The sequence below is a fragment of the Cibotium barometz genome, chromosome 7, assembly GCF_041138505.1.
Source record: "Cibotium barometz isolate CiBa-2024 chromosome 7, ASM4113850v1, whole genome shotgun sequence".
Lineage (NCBI taxonomy): Eukaryota > Viridiplantae > Streptophyta > Polypodiopsida > Cyatheales > Cibotiaceae > Cibotium > Cibotium barometz.
In genome coordinates this window covers 3,722-17,498 of record NC_141052.1, presented here as the reverse complement: position 1 = coordinate 17,498, position 13,777 = coordinate 3,722, and the positions used below count along the sequence as shown (strand labels likewise).

The following is a 13,777-nucleotide window of genomic DNA, read 5'->3' as shown; positions in this document are numbered from 1 at the left end:
GGTGCCCAAACCCCTGACATCTGAAGCATCTGTTCTCGCTTCGAAGCTCTTCATTCCTGAAGCTTCCCGTCTCTAGATTCTGGTTGGGACCTTGGTGTCTCTTTGGAGGCAGAAAGTTGGAAGAACTTCCCGGTGTTTGAAATCTTTTGAAGGATGAGGGAGCTCGCTTTGGCAGGACTTTCACGATAAAAGCTTTGGTGAAGTCCTTCACCATTCTGACAGCTTCATTGGTTTGGCATTCTTGACGTCTAAGGGTTCGTTCATGCCCCGAATAAACCTGGCCATAAGTTGCTCTTCCTCTAGGGGTGGTGAATACTTGAGTAGAAGAGCAAATGCCTGGTGATATTCTTCGATGGTTTTGCTCCCCTGATTTAGCTCTAAGAATTCATTCGTTTTGGTTTCTAAAAACCCGGGGGGACAAAACCTCTTCCTTAAATAGGCTTTAAGATCATTTCAGGACTGGGTATTCCTGTCCAGATGGTTGGCATCACAATGGTTCCTCCATGTCACCCTGGCTGTTTCCATAATTTTCAGCCTAGCAAAAGCCATTTTGCTTTGCTCATTGTAGCCTGTGACATCAAAATACTCTTCCATAGCTTCCACCCATTTCTCCATAGCCTCGCAGGTTCTCCCCTTCTCCTTTGAAGGGTCCTGGCTGAGTTCTGTGAAGAGCCTTGCGAACGTTGGGGTCAATCTCTTCTTCATCAGAGAGAGGGTCTGGCTGATGGCCATGGTTTCCTCGCCTCATGATTCTGCCAAAAATGATATATTATTAAATTTTTATTTTGATATCGTCCACCACGAGATCCTAAGACTTAAGAGGTTTGAAAATAATTTCTTAAACAAGATAAATGATCTTATTGGAGATCTATGACATATGTCCGGTAACAGATTTTTCTTTATCAGTTCAACCATAAACAATCACTTATACAACAGGGAATTTTTTTCCACAAAACATTTCTTTATTTATATAAAAGTTACAATATGTGTTGAAATATACAAGTGAATAGGGTGTGTGCGAGAACAAGCCCTTGGCTAAAGGCTGTAAAAGAGAATCTGTAAATATAAGAGAACCTGTGAAAAGGTGAGAAGAATCTACTGGGACAGAATAAAGGGTAGCATGAGGAGATTTAGGAGGTGTGGAGATATTTTGGGAGAGGTGGAGAGAATCAAGCAAAAGAGGTGGAGTGAATAAAGGGTAGCATGAGGAGATTTAGGAGGTGTGGAGATATTCTGGGAGAGGTGGAGAGAATCAAGCAACAGAGGGGGAGTGAATCAAGGAGAAATCAGTGGGATTAGATGCTTGGATGTAAACTCTATAAATTGAGGCATTGGCCTAATGAGAATTTGCTGGTTTTTTATTATCCATGCCTACATTAAGCTATCAGTTAATTGCTCACTAATCATATCTTAATTATCATCTAATCTCTTTGTTAATGATGTTGATTCTAGCATTTGATCCACCATAGCTCATCACATTGCTGTAATTTTAACATAGTATGAGAGCCTAGCCTAGAATCCACCAAGTTTATGAGCCCATTATCTAACTAATTAGGATTAATAGATAATTAAGAAATAATAACCTTTTTAGCTATTTTCAACTAGCCCACTATAACCCTAGCCAGTGGAGGGGCTTGATCTCCCTCCAGGAGCATCATTATCTCAAGCCACTTTAGCCAAACATAGCTAACACTCTTGTGCTCCAGCCCATCTAAACAGAATCGCAAACCGCCTATTGAAGCTGTCGATTTTTGCTTATCTGTGCTGTTTTTCAAAGGAGAAATTGAGATTTCTGCTTCATCAAATGCAATGGCTCTAATTCCTCTTGGCCCTAGGGGTTTTCAAGGGTGCTCTACAAGCTGGTGAAGTCAAAATTTGATTTGATCAAGCCTACAGTGAGATTCAAGCTCTTCATCAAATCTGCAGGTGACTTTGGTAAAACATAGATTAAGCATTCAATGTTTGGTCAAATCTTGTGTTTTTTACCTTAATCCTCTACTAGACTAATTGCTATTGATGTCCTTGAAAGGATTTGAGCTCATTTGAACTCTAAGGTCTCAGATCTGGGCTCCTCGCATACTCTATTTTTTGCACACAAAATAGAGGATTAATTTGCTAATCAGTGATGATTAATCAATACTAATCATTATATTTTGGTGCAATTGAGGGTTCAAATTAACCATTAGGTATCTGATACAAATCCCTATAACTTCATATTGCAATTCGGAGATGTTTTGATACTCCAACCATTCCGTACAAATTGGTTACCCTTGATTTAATGTAATTTTTGGTAATTTTATGCTGATAAATCTGTTGTAATCATGTCCTAAACACCAGATTGAGTTGTAAAAGGGTAGACACTGTCCTTGAATCTTGAAATTGGATCAAGAGGTAAGACCCCCTTCACATCATCATGAGTACGGCATAAGAGGTAGCCAAATTTAATGGAGAGCAGTTCTACACATGGCAGACAAAAACCATGTATCTGCTCATAAGGAAAAATTTGTGGGGGCTAGTTGAGGGAAGAGATGAATGCCCAGAGGTAAGGGAAAAATGAGTGGAAGAGTAAGAATGAAAAAGCATTGGGACTTATCGCACTCAGTTTAAATGATGAAATCATTCATCACATCACAAGGGTACAATGGGCAAAAGATGCATGGGATGAACTCAATAAATTATTTGGCACACAAGCTAAAAATTCAAAGATAAATCTATTAATGCAATTCTACAAATTGGATATGAAGGAAAGTGAACCATTAAACACACATTTGAACAGATATAAAAGCATTAAGCAACAACTGGCACCCAGCTATTGGCAAAAAGATCGAAGATGATGAGGCACTAGCAGTGCTTCTGAAGAGTGTGGACAAAGGTGAATATGAAAACATTGTAGCAACGCTAAATAATGTACCTGAATTGAAGCTACACGAGATAGAAGGAGCTCTACTAGACCAAGAGAGCAGAGGCAAAGAGAAGAAATGGCTCGACTCAACAACAGGAGAAGAAAAAGCATTCTTCACTCGAGGAGGATTCTCTCGAGGACGAGAAGAAACGAGTAAGAGGAAGAGTAGGAGGAAGAACCTTCACTTGCATTCCACAACTGTGGAAAGCCAGGACACATGGCAAGAGACTACTACAGCAAACCCAGTGGAGAAGGAACAACATCGGCAAACTTTATGGAGGCTCCTAAGGAAGTGGAGTCGAATCATCTTTCCTGAGAGCGAGAGAGAGAGAGAGAGAGAGAGAGAGAGAGAGAGAGAGAGAGAGAGAGAGAGAGAACCCACAACCCAATGTAACCTAGAGAGAGAGAGAGAGAGAGAGTCAAGGACTATGAGTTTAGGGACTTGAGGCACTGGTGGCAGACTATCAAGTAAGAGGGAAACTTGGTATAGGGTCCAGGTGTGCTAGGAGTATTCACTTGAGGGGAGGTGTTGAAATATACAAGTGAATAGGGTGTGTGCGGGAACAAGCCCTTGGCTAGAGGCTGTAAAAGAGAATGTGTAAATGTGAGAGAACCTGTGAAAAGGTGAGAAGAATCTACTGGGAGAGAATAAAGGGTAGCATGAATGGTAGAGGTGTGGAGATATTCTGGGAGAGGTGGAGAGAATCAAGCAAAAGAGGTGGAGTGAATCAAGGAGAAATCAGTGAGATTAGATGCTTGGATGTAAACTCTATAAATTGAGGCATTGGCCTAATGAGAATTTGCTAGTTTTGATTATCCATGCCTACATTAAGCTACCAGTTAATTGCTCACTAATTATATCTTAATTATCATCTAATCTCTTAATTGCTCACATCTTAATTATCATCTAATCTCTTAATGTCTACATTAAGCTATCAGTTAATTGCTCACTAATCATATCTTAATTATCATCTAATCTCTTAATTGCTCACATCTTAATTATCATCTAATCTCTTTGTTAATGATGTTGATTCTAGCATTTGATCCACCATAGCTCATCACATTGCTATAATTTTAACAATATGCACATAGAGTAGCTCGGCTCCAGAAGTTGAAATCTCCTCGGGAGACGCATAAGACGACGGTACTGGGCTATAGACATGCCCTGATACAAATGTTCCCTTTACTGCCAAGGGAGCTACTATCTTCTCCTTAGGAATAAAGCGACTAAGGAGTCTGTAGATTTGGCAGGAAAGTCTGAAATTTCGAGGCCTTGAGTGATATAAAATAACACCATCTATCACTTTCAACTTCATCAGAATCATGGTCAATGAGAGATTCTGCCTCAGCATTACACGCTGGTCACAAGAGGCGTGGACATACTGCCCTGCATACCACTTGTGCTATCATCTCTCTACTGGGTCAGGAAAATATAGATCCTCGAAATGGATTGCGAGTGTGGCTTGGCTCGTTCCAGTTGTAGCGGAAGAGATGAGATGCTTGCTCGAAGGCTAATGCAGTCATGACTGGGTGAGGTCGGGAACACCAGATAAGTGTGGAACTTCCATCTATAAAACCAAATTCTTTGATTAAAATTCTTTGTTTATGAAGCTTATAGAATGAAAATACAATATGTAAATGCTCTTTGTGAGTTTTTACTGTGATAAGAATTCATTTGTCCTTATTAGCTTTTAATAAAGCTCTGATACCAGCTGTGAGACCCCGCCCCCTCCGCGGTGCCCCCTCGGAGGGCGCTGGGGCGGAAGCAGCATCAGCCTCTCCCGCCGGACGGGGATCCATACTCGGAGCCTCTACCACCACGGATGTCCGGACAAGGCCCGGCGGTTCCGAAACCGAGCCTGGAAAAACTTCCCTCGCCCGGAAGGGCACGGGCGATTCCGCCATGGAAAAATCTTCTAACGAGGGAATTAATCTAACGAGTCAAAGTCTTAACTAGTTAAACTTGTCTGCGCGAGCGACCGAACCTAAAGTCACATGGTCAAATCAAAGAAGAGACTTGCACTTGGTCCATAGAATCACCGCTTTCTTCCTCCTTTAACGAGTCACACCCGCTGATTCCCTCCCACACAACAAAGGTCTTCTGATGAGGACTTAATCTAACTAACGTAAATGATCATATCTTAATTATTTCGCAGGAATCCCTTGATCCAGTCGGCCCATGGGTTAGCCAACCACCCGACCATTGTATTGGTGGAATTCCTTTATAAAGATTTGGTTATGTTTTGCCTGGGTGTCAAGGAAAAGAGTTCCCAAGCCCCCTAGCCGGCTTTCAAGCAAAATTTAAAGTAGGCATACCACGTACACACCCGATATGAAATTGCCATTTATAAACAGATTCAATTGTCTTTAAAACAATCCTTCAATGAAAATCATAATATTACTGATCATGATCCTCCAAAATTTTGAGTCCATTGTATTACAAAATGTGTCCTCTGGACTCTCCGTTGAAGACCAGCTGGCTAACCAACGAGATCCAATATCAAAATTTGATCCACAAAAGTCATTCTTCTTAGTCCATCCAAATCTTCCTCGACGCACGCATGGGTATCCTAGCAATCGCGAGGCTGTGCAATCACCTGGTCATAACCCTCTAGGATCCTCCTTAGGTGTCCTAGCACTTCACTCAGGGACAACTTCGTCGGTCCTCGCCCATTGTACCGGAAGCGCAGCATTTTAACCGTACCAAGGCTGGTCAAGACCTCGACAAGCTTTGCCGCGAGCGACGTCCCTAAACGATACCCCACCAGCTGTTGCAAAGAACCTCCTCTTAGTAAAACACATGCCAAATGCTTCCTCCAGCATTCTGGCGTAAAACAGTCCTTTAAATGAAAAACAAAGGTTCTATGCAAGTAAAATTCCTAGTTTGAGATTGGTTCCACAAAACCCCTTTTTCCTTAATTTCCCAATTTCATAATGAGAATCTTTGATCTCTCATCAAGGTAATCTACCCATCATTTGACTGATCATCCAACTAGATTCTTGGTGATTTCAGTCAAAGGAAAACTAGTTTAGTTCAACGGCGGTAGTCTATTCAATGTATTTAGAAACTAGAATTGGTCACAAAGTTTTTGCTTGATTCAGATCGAGAGATGGACAAGTAGGTTTACTGTCCGTCCGTCTCGTAGTCTAACCGAAATCATTCGGTTTAGTTCTAAAACAAGGATTTTCTTCATATTAACATCTATTTTTGGATAAATACCAATTTAGTGATTTAACCAAACAAAATATCTAGAGATATTCTTTCTACCATTTAATTTCTCAACCTTAATTCCCTAGGTGGAATTATCGTGAAAATTCCTCTTTTGTCATTAAAAATTAATTCAAATCTTTCTCTACTTAAATATCATAAAAGGTTTTCTTTTAATTAAATACAATTATCTATTTTTTTAAATAAGCTTAAAATTCCTCTTTTTCTCATTTAATGAGTGCAATCTAAATGTCATAAGAATTCCTCTTTTATCATAAAATAAATCTATCTAAAATTTCTCTTTAAATTAAATAAAAATATTCAATATTCCAAATATACAAAAATTTCTCTTTTTTCATTTAAATAATTGAATTTCAAATATGATGGGAATTCCTCTTTCATCATTTAAATTTATTCATGCATAAAATCATTTTAACTAAAATTTCTCTTAAAAATTAAATAAAAATATCCATTAATCCAAATATGACAAGAATTCTACTTTTTTCATTTAAATGATTGAATTCCAAATATGATGGAAATTACTCTTTCATCATTTAAATTTATTCATGCATAAAATAATTTATCTAAAATTCTTCTTTAATTTTAAATAAAATATCCATTATTTTAATACTCTAAAATTTCTTTTCTCCATTGGAATACATAGATCTCCATAATCATGAGAATTCACCTTTTATCATAAAAATAAAATTACTAAAAATTCTTTTTTTTCTCTAATTAACTATTTATGCATAAACATTAAAAATTAATTTTACATGGATATGATGAGAATTATTCATTTAACATAGGATGACTAATCCTAGAATATGGTAGGAAGTTCTCTTTTCACATTATGCATAAAAATGATTCATGTGTTAATTTCATAAAATTTTACCATAGCTCTACTGCTATTACTGATAATTTTTAATAATTTTAAAAAGCATAAGACTTAGTAATACACTTATGATAGATTAACTATCAATAGCTCTAAATCCAATTTATGGATCTAAATCATAATTTTATCATAATTTATGTAATATAAAAGCATTAAAAACCATTTGTTTAGCCTCTAGCTGACTAGCATAGAGTTTGATTTTGGAATTAAGAATTTCTCCATGAGAAGCATCATTTGAATAGAGAATTGGTCATAGAAATGACCATTCTTTGGGGGAGAAAGAGATATACTTAAAAAACATCTTAATTAAGCATAAATGTAAACTTTTTGTGATAATTCATTAGAATTCTTTGGAGAGCTTCATTTGCATTGAAAAACCATTCATTTGAATACTTCTCAAGCTTGAGAGGGATTGAGAAGTGAAAAACATTTAGAAGATTAAAGAAAAACCCATAAAGTCACTTCTTACCTCTTGTTTTGCTTGCTTCTCTATTCTTAGAAGAAGCCCCCAAGCAATCAATTGGTTAGTATGTTGAGAGGAAAGCTCCAAGGAAGGTTGAAGAGAGAGAGAAGCTCCAATCTCTCCAAAATGTAGAGGATTTTTAGGGGATAATAGAAAATATTCTTATTCTAATGTAATATTGGCATGGTCTAGTTCACAGATGAGAATACAAAAGAATGAGGTTCTATTCATAGGTGAGGGAGGCTATTAATTGAGTCCAACTAAGTTCTAAAATTCAGTTTGGCTGAATTTGGATAAGATTTGGACCAGCTTAGCTCCCTTTTTGATCCACTTTGATCCACTTTGATCCAGGAGAGAGGAGAGATAAAAATATCTTAATATTTTTTAATTTAAAACTCATTCACATGTGTGAAATAGGTGCCTCCTTGAAGTCTCCCCCTTTCCTTACCAACGTGTCAAAATTGTATGATTACTCCAAAATATCTCTTTTTTTAGTAATATAGTTTTTAACTAATAAACCTTGTACTCAGTCAACTCTTCATCTTATGTGGGCATTTACTCATTTTTAGGTATTTTCTTTTATTCATTGGATTTATCTCATCCCAACACTTGAATTAATCTTATTGGTCCATAGGAACCTTAATTGGACCATAATCCAAAATTTTCAGAAAATCTTGACCCTTAGGCTAAGGTTTTTTAAATCATTTTTAACTGATTCCTAATGCACCTTGGAAAATTTATTTTGATTTTTTGTTTCAGGGAAACATATTTTTGATATTAGGAGAATTTGTTTATCCAAAAATATCTCAATATTAAATTACCACTCTCTAGAAATTTTCATCTCTCTAGGCAAAAACAAGGAAAAATAATATTTTCTTGTATTCAGAAATAGGGAATGATTACAGGGGATTGGAGTATAGCCTATTCATTATTCAGGCTGAGGAGGAATCTAACAAGCAAATAACACCCAAAGATAAATCTCTACACTGGTAGCAATAGCCATAAAATTCGAGGATCCCTGCATTGGCTAAATAATTCTTAAGAGTTCTATGAACTCCTACATTGGCAACATAATAACTACAGTCATCCAAGTTGGGTCTGAACTCAGAGAATCTTTATGTGAATTTTTTAACGAACATACGACAACTTTTTAACCTTTAAGATACCATCACAAATGACATATGTGTACCAAGTCACCACATCACAATATAATACAATATAAAATAAATAAAACATGATCCAAGCAGAAAGCAACCATGCATTAATAGTTTCCTGAAGTAATAACCAATCCAGTTTAGATAAGACCTTCAGTCTTTACTTGTGTCTAATCCAATCTTCTTCCAATAGACTCACTAGACACAATATTTTCAATTGACAAGAATACTCGGGGTCATTGACCTATCATTTGAGCCTTAATCCTTTTCAAATTCAAAGGCACAATCTATAACTCTCGTTACTTAAGCTTCCAGTTGTTTTTAACACTTTTAATTTGTCTCTTGGGTGCAACTTCTTAAGTACATTACCCTAGATTCTAATTTATGATCTTGTGTCTAAGACCATTTTCATTAATACAACTTATTTCTATCTTTAACTTTATGGTATTTTAATTCGACACCAGAGATGTCTACAACCTTAATTTAAGGTCTTAATTTAATACTAATCCTTAGGTCTTAACTCAACTATAATTTACATTCCCTTATAAATGGCTGAACAAGATTGCGGAGTGTCATTATTAGGAGAGTCATCAGAAGGAGCCAAAAGGCCCCAAGCCACTCCCTTAGAGCCAAGAGTACCAACTCAAAGGGACATGGGAAACTGAAAGACTGTATAGTCATGAAAGGAGAGCTACAAGCCAACCAACAGCCAGCGGGAGTAGTGGGGTACCCAATGATGCATATGGAAAATGTACTTCTAGCACCATTACCTAAAACATCCATTAGAGCTCCAACATATGGGTACATCATATGGGTACATGGGACCATCCTCCTATGCTCTAGTACTATATTCCAAAGTTGAACCTAGATACGTAGCGTGGATGGTTTCAGAACCAATAGTCAAGCCTACTAAACCACCTATAGAACCTAGAGTACAAGCTCATGTTCCTAATGAAATGAGAAAAGTGCCTAATGAAATGAGAAAAGTGGTAGATGATGTTCCTATGGTGGTAAGACCCCCTAGAGGAATAAGAGATGAATATGGCCATGTAATCTGAGGATTAGAGCCTCAGACATATCCAATCTAGTATCAAAGTTTGACCGGGGTTGAGGGATCCCTACAACTAGCTAGCTATATTTAGATAAATTTACATGGCTGAGAGAGTCATCGATCCTAGAACTAAGGTCGATGCCTCGGTAGAAGGTAATGCATTGTTGTGGTTTCAAATGCTAGAAGATTCACAAAAAGGAACCATGGAAGATCTCGAGTTATCTTACCATGGACTTCTCGAAGACTAGTATCCAAGCACAACTCAGTTACACCAATGTATCAGTTCAAGTAGCTTGAACACGAGTCGGTGAGAGATTGTATCAATTCAAGTATCTTGAACACAAGTCGATGAGAGATTGTATCAATCACCTTAAAAACTTGAACAATATATTCCCTATTGAGAAAAAACCAAGCCAAACCAGGCTGATTTCATTATTCTTAGAGGGTTTAAGAAGCAAGCATTTTCATGATGCATTGTATGCTTGGTAAACCCTTATTTTTACACATTCTTACCCAAAAAATACATTCCAATTCCATTCTAGTTAAGACCTAAGCATACCTCATTTCATTCCATGTTACCTATTTTACATACCTTTATACCTACTCTCTACCATCCATCATTATCCATATTTTTTCTTTATTATTATTACTTATTTAAATTAATTAAAATATTTATTTTCCCATTCCAAAAATCTTCCAAACATCAATCTAATGATTTATCCAAACATCCTAAACCATTTCCAATCAACTACCAAACTTATATAATTTTCATCGTTACCAATTTTTACTATTATTTCTATAGTCAATTGTTTACTCTTTATTGGGCTTGTTGAAGCCGAAGTCGTATCTACACATCCCTCAACTCTCACACCAGACCCGCTCTTCCCAAGGAAAAGAAGCTTTTAGAGAAAATTGGTGAAGAAAGAGAGAATGAAACAAGACCAAGAGCTTGTGAGGGGGGGAATCTTTGTGAGCTTTTTATCAAGCTTTTTCGGCAAAATAAAACTGCGAGCTTTTCCTGAGCCCTTCTTAAACCACACATAATACTAAAAACAAATTTGAATGAATGATACCTTTTTCATTGTGGGTAAATACCTCCAATTAGTCATCTTAAATTATAAACTATCAACATTCGGAAAATGAAAAGAGACATAGTCTAAATTCTTGCCAAAAGTTTCCAAACAAACATGTCCATACAAAAAGTTCTTCAAAGACCATACAAAAAGTTTCCATCCATAATGTTTATGTGTTCATTCTAGGACAACAAAGTATCAGGCCTACTTGTGTTCTAGAAAGAGTTGGCTAGTGGATAAACACACCCCCATTCTTATTTAAGCCTAAAACACGGAGGAAGATGAAATATATGTGTTTGCAAGCTAGGTAAGGTTTTTTACAAAGCTCCCTCTTTTGGAAATCAGACAAGTGCACATGGGCTCCGTTTTGATGTGCACATCATAGATTTGGACACTCTCACTTGCCAATTGAAACACACAATGATCTCCAAACTCGATTGTTCTTTCCCCAACCAAAACTGCATGCATAGTCTCTACACTTTCTATTCTCTTCTTGGCCTCCTTTGATATCACACACCTCCATTTGGTCGATCTTCTGGACATTGGTGATGTTGATTGTGGTGTATTTTCCTTGAAACCATGATCATCATCTCTAGGAGTAGCAGCAACTGGGATATTCTCAGTTAATGAAGGCCTATGAACTGTGAGTGCATGTAGCTTATAACCACCTTTTAATAATTTTCTTATCTCAGAAAATGTGATATTTGTCCCCACATCCACCTTAATGGATTCTGGAAAATCAGGCTGGTATATAATGTTTGGATCTGGGTGCCAACAATGTATATTTTTGTCGGAGAAAAACCACATCATTTGTGTCTTTCAACCACCTAGCCCAGTATGTCGCCTCTCAGAGAAGAACCAAGGACCCACCACCCCCCTTGAAGAATTTGGAATATCACGATTACACTCAATTTTTTTATCTATCCATCCTAAGCACTTCACCTTTGAGTTTATTGGAGTTCTTCTTATAGCCCACATAGAACGATTCATTGAAAATTCTTCAACAGAATAAAATGGGTCCCCGTCCTCGACTATCAGTGATTTCTCTATGTGTGACCTTTGTTGATCCTTAGATGAAGGTATAAATTTTGTTCTCCCTTGTCCTTGAGTCGTGTTTGCATTGCTTGGAGCTCCAGCTTCAAATCTGATTTTGTGTGGTCTCCCATGCTACTTACATTCCCTCATTTCCATCACATCCTTGCATGTGAGAGTTATTCTCGACATAAGTGTCTGGTGCTTGTCTTCTTTTCCTTTGCACTATCTCCTTATCACCATGTAAAGTCCCAGGCTCTTCAAACATTGGTGTTCCTGCCACAGCTTCATGAACCACACATGCTACTTATGGTGGTGTGGTGTGTGTCTACATTGAGCCATCTCTAACAAATCTTCTAGGCTAGGTCCATCTCCAACATGCCTACCTACCATGTATGCATGGTGCTTCGCACTCAGTAGTAATGCATTTGCCATGTCAGAGACACAAGAATCATAGAATGTAATCTTTGTCTTGTACCCCTCTCCAAACAACTAGCTACCATGTAGGCATTCCACAAGGTTTGTTCTTGGTGTATGTGCCTCTTCCATAGGACTCTTCATTACCTGGGTCAAAAACAACACAACGAAAAATTTCCCAAACGTGTGAAGTGAATATTAAGTCAATACATTTTTATATTGGAAAAAGTAGATTACCGCTACCATTAGATTACCCCAATGTGCTATGCGTACTTCCTACCAACTTAACCAAATGTCCATCAAAGGAATTCCTCCCTTATGGACATGGCCATTACGCCACCATTTTTGTATGGCCTTGCTTTGGGTTGTAGCTTCTTGCTTTGTGCTGCACAATCTCCATTTTTCACACATGTCAAGATGTTCTTTTCATGAACCCTCTAGCTCAAACTTTCTTGTGTGCCTATGCAAGCTTTGCTTCTAGTGAAATAGGCAAGTATGTTCACGATATACCATTATCTTATCATGACCTCCACCGAACACAATCCGGACTGCAAGCCAATTTTCTCCTGCCTCATCTGCCATGAAAACATGGAAATCTACCGGTGGGTACTCGCATTGCTTCATTGTTGCGTTCAACATCTCCCAGATTAGAACCTAGCTTTGAGTGTCTTCCTCCTTCATTTTGCACATAGTGATCGTCATGAGTTCCTATACACTAAAGAGAAGGATAATGATTTCAGATAATGATTTTAATTGATGCAAATGGTCATAACCTAGAGGTCATTGTCATACCTTGGATCATATACATGACATGCCATTGTATTCCAACCAATGACTCGATGTGTATGATCAAATTGCACCCATGATGACTGACACAAATCTCCAGTGTCTTCTCGCCTCATGCGATTCACAAGATCCACTCTTGATGCGGGACCCTTTGTCGACATTTTGCATACGAAGCACTTCTTATCAAGTAGGCCCTGCCCGTGAAATCTACTACTATGAAAGAAAGAGTACGTTGATCTCCTTTTAAGCATTAGGAGGCTATCATAGCCCTCCCCAACAGGCATCCTTGCTTTTTTTTCTTGTGCGATAATTCGTCAAAACCTACGTAAGTAAAGTATCACTCAAGTAGAATTCATGAAAACCATTGCTTTAGAAAGAGTCTATTTATCACAAATGTGCATAGCTTTGTTTCTCGACTAGTGGCACAAGCTCCTCCAAGAAGTGATTTAATTATGCATCTCCAATAGTGTTATCATCAGTGGAGCTGTACAAGGAAGACATGAACATTTCCTTGGCCACAGTCATTTGCACTTTGCAAGGACCGGCATTTTTATCCACCCTACAAGTTGTTTTGTTTTTTCTATCATAACCTTAGATGTTCCAGGTTGTACCGAATGAAGATGATCACCAACGTGAACCATTATCCTTGTCATGGTTACATCGTGTGGCATGACATAATAAACTATACAAGGACAAGTGTCCACACAATAGGCAACCCTACAACAATAGTGGCATATTATTTTGTTGTTTCCTTCTTCAGCTAAGTGCAATTTTCTTCTGCAAACTTCCTCTAAATAAG

General features: G+C 37.7%; 1 pseudogene; it reads right to left on the bottom strand.

Annotated features, from left to right (window-relative positions):
- LOC147636545 (transcription factor FAMA-like) overlaps positions 1–12,816 on the bottom strand; it is a 79,842-nt pseudogene extending 67,026 nt beyond the window's left edge.
- Positions 12,817–13,777: the final 961 nt, after the last annotated feature.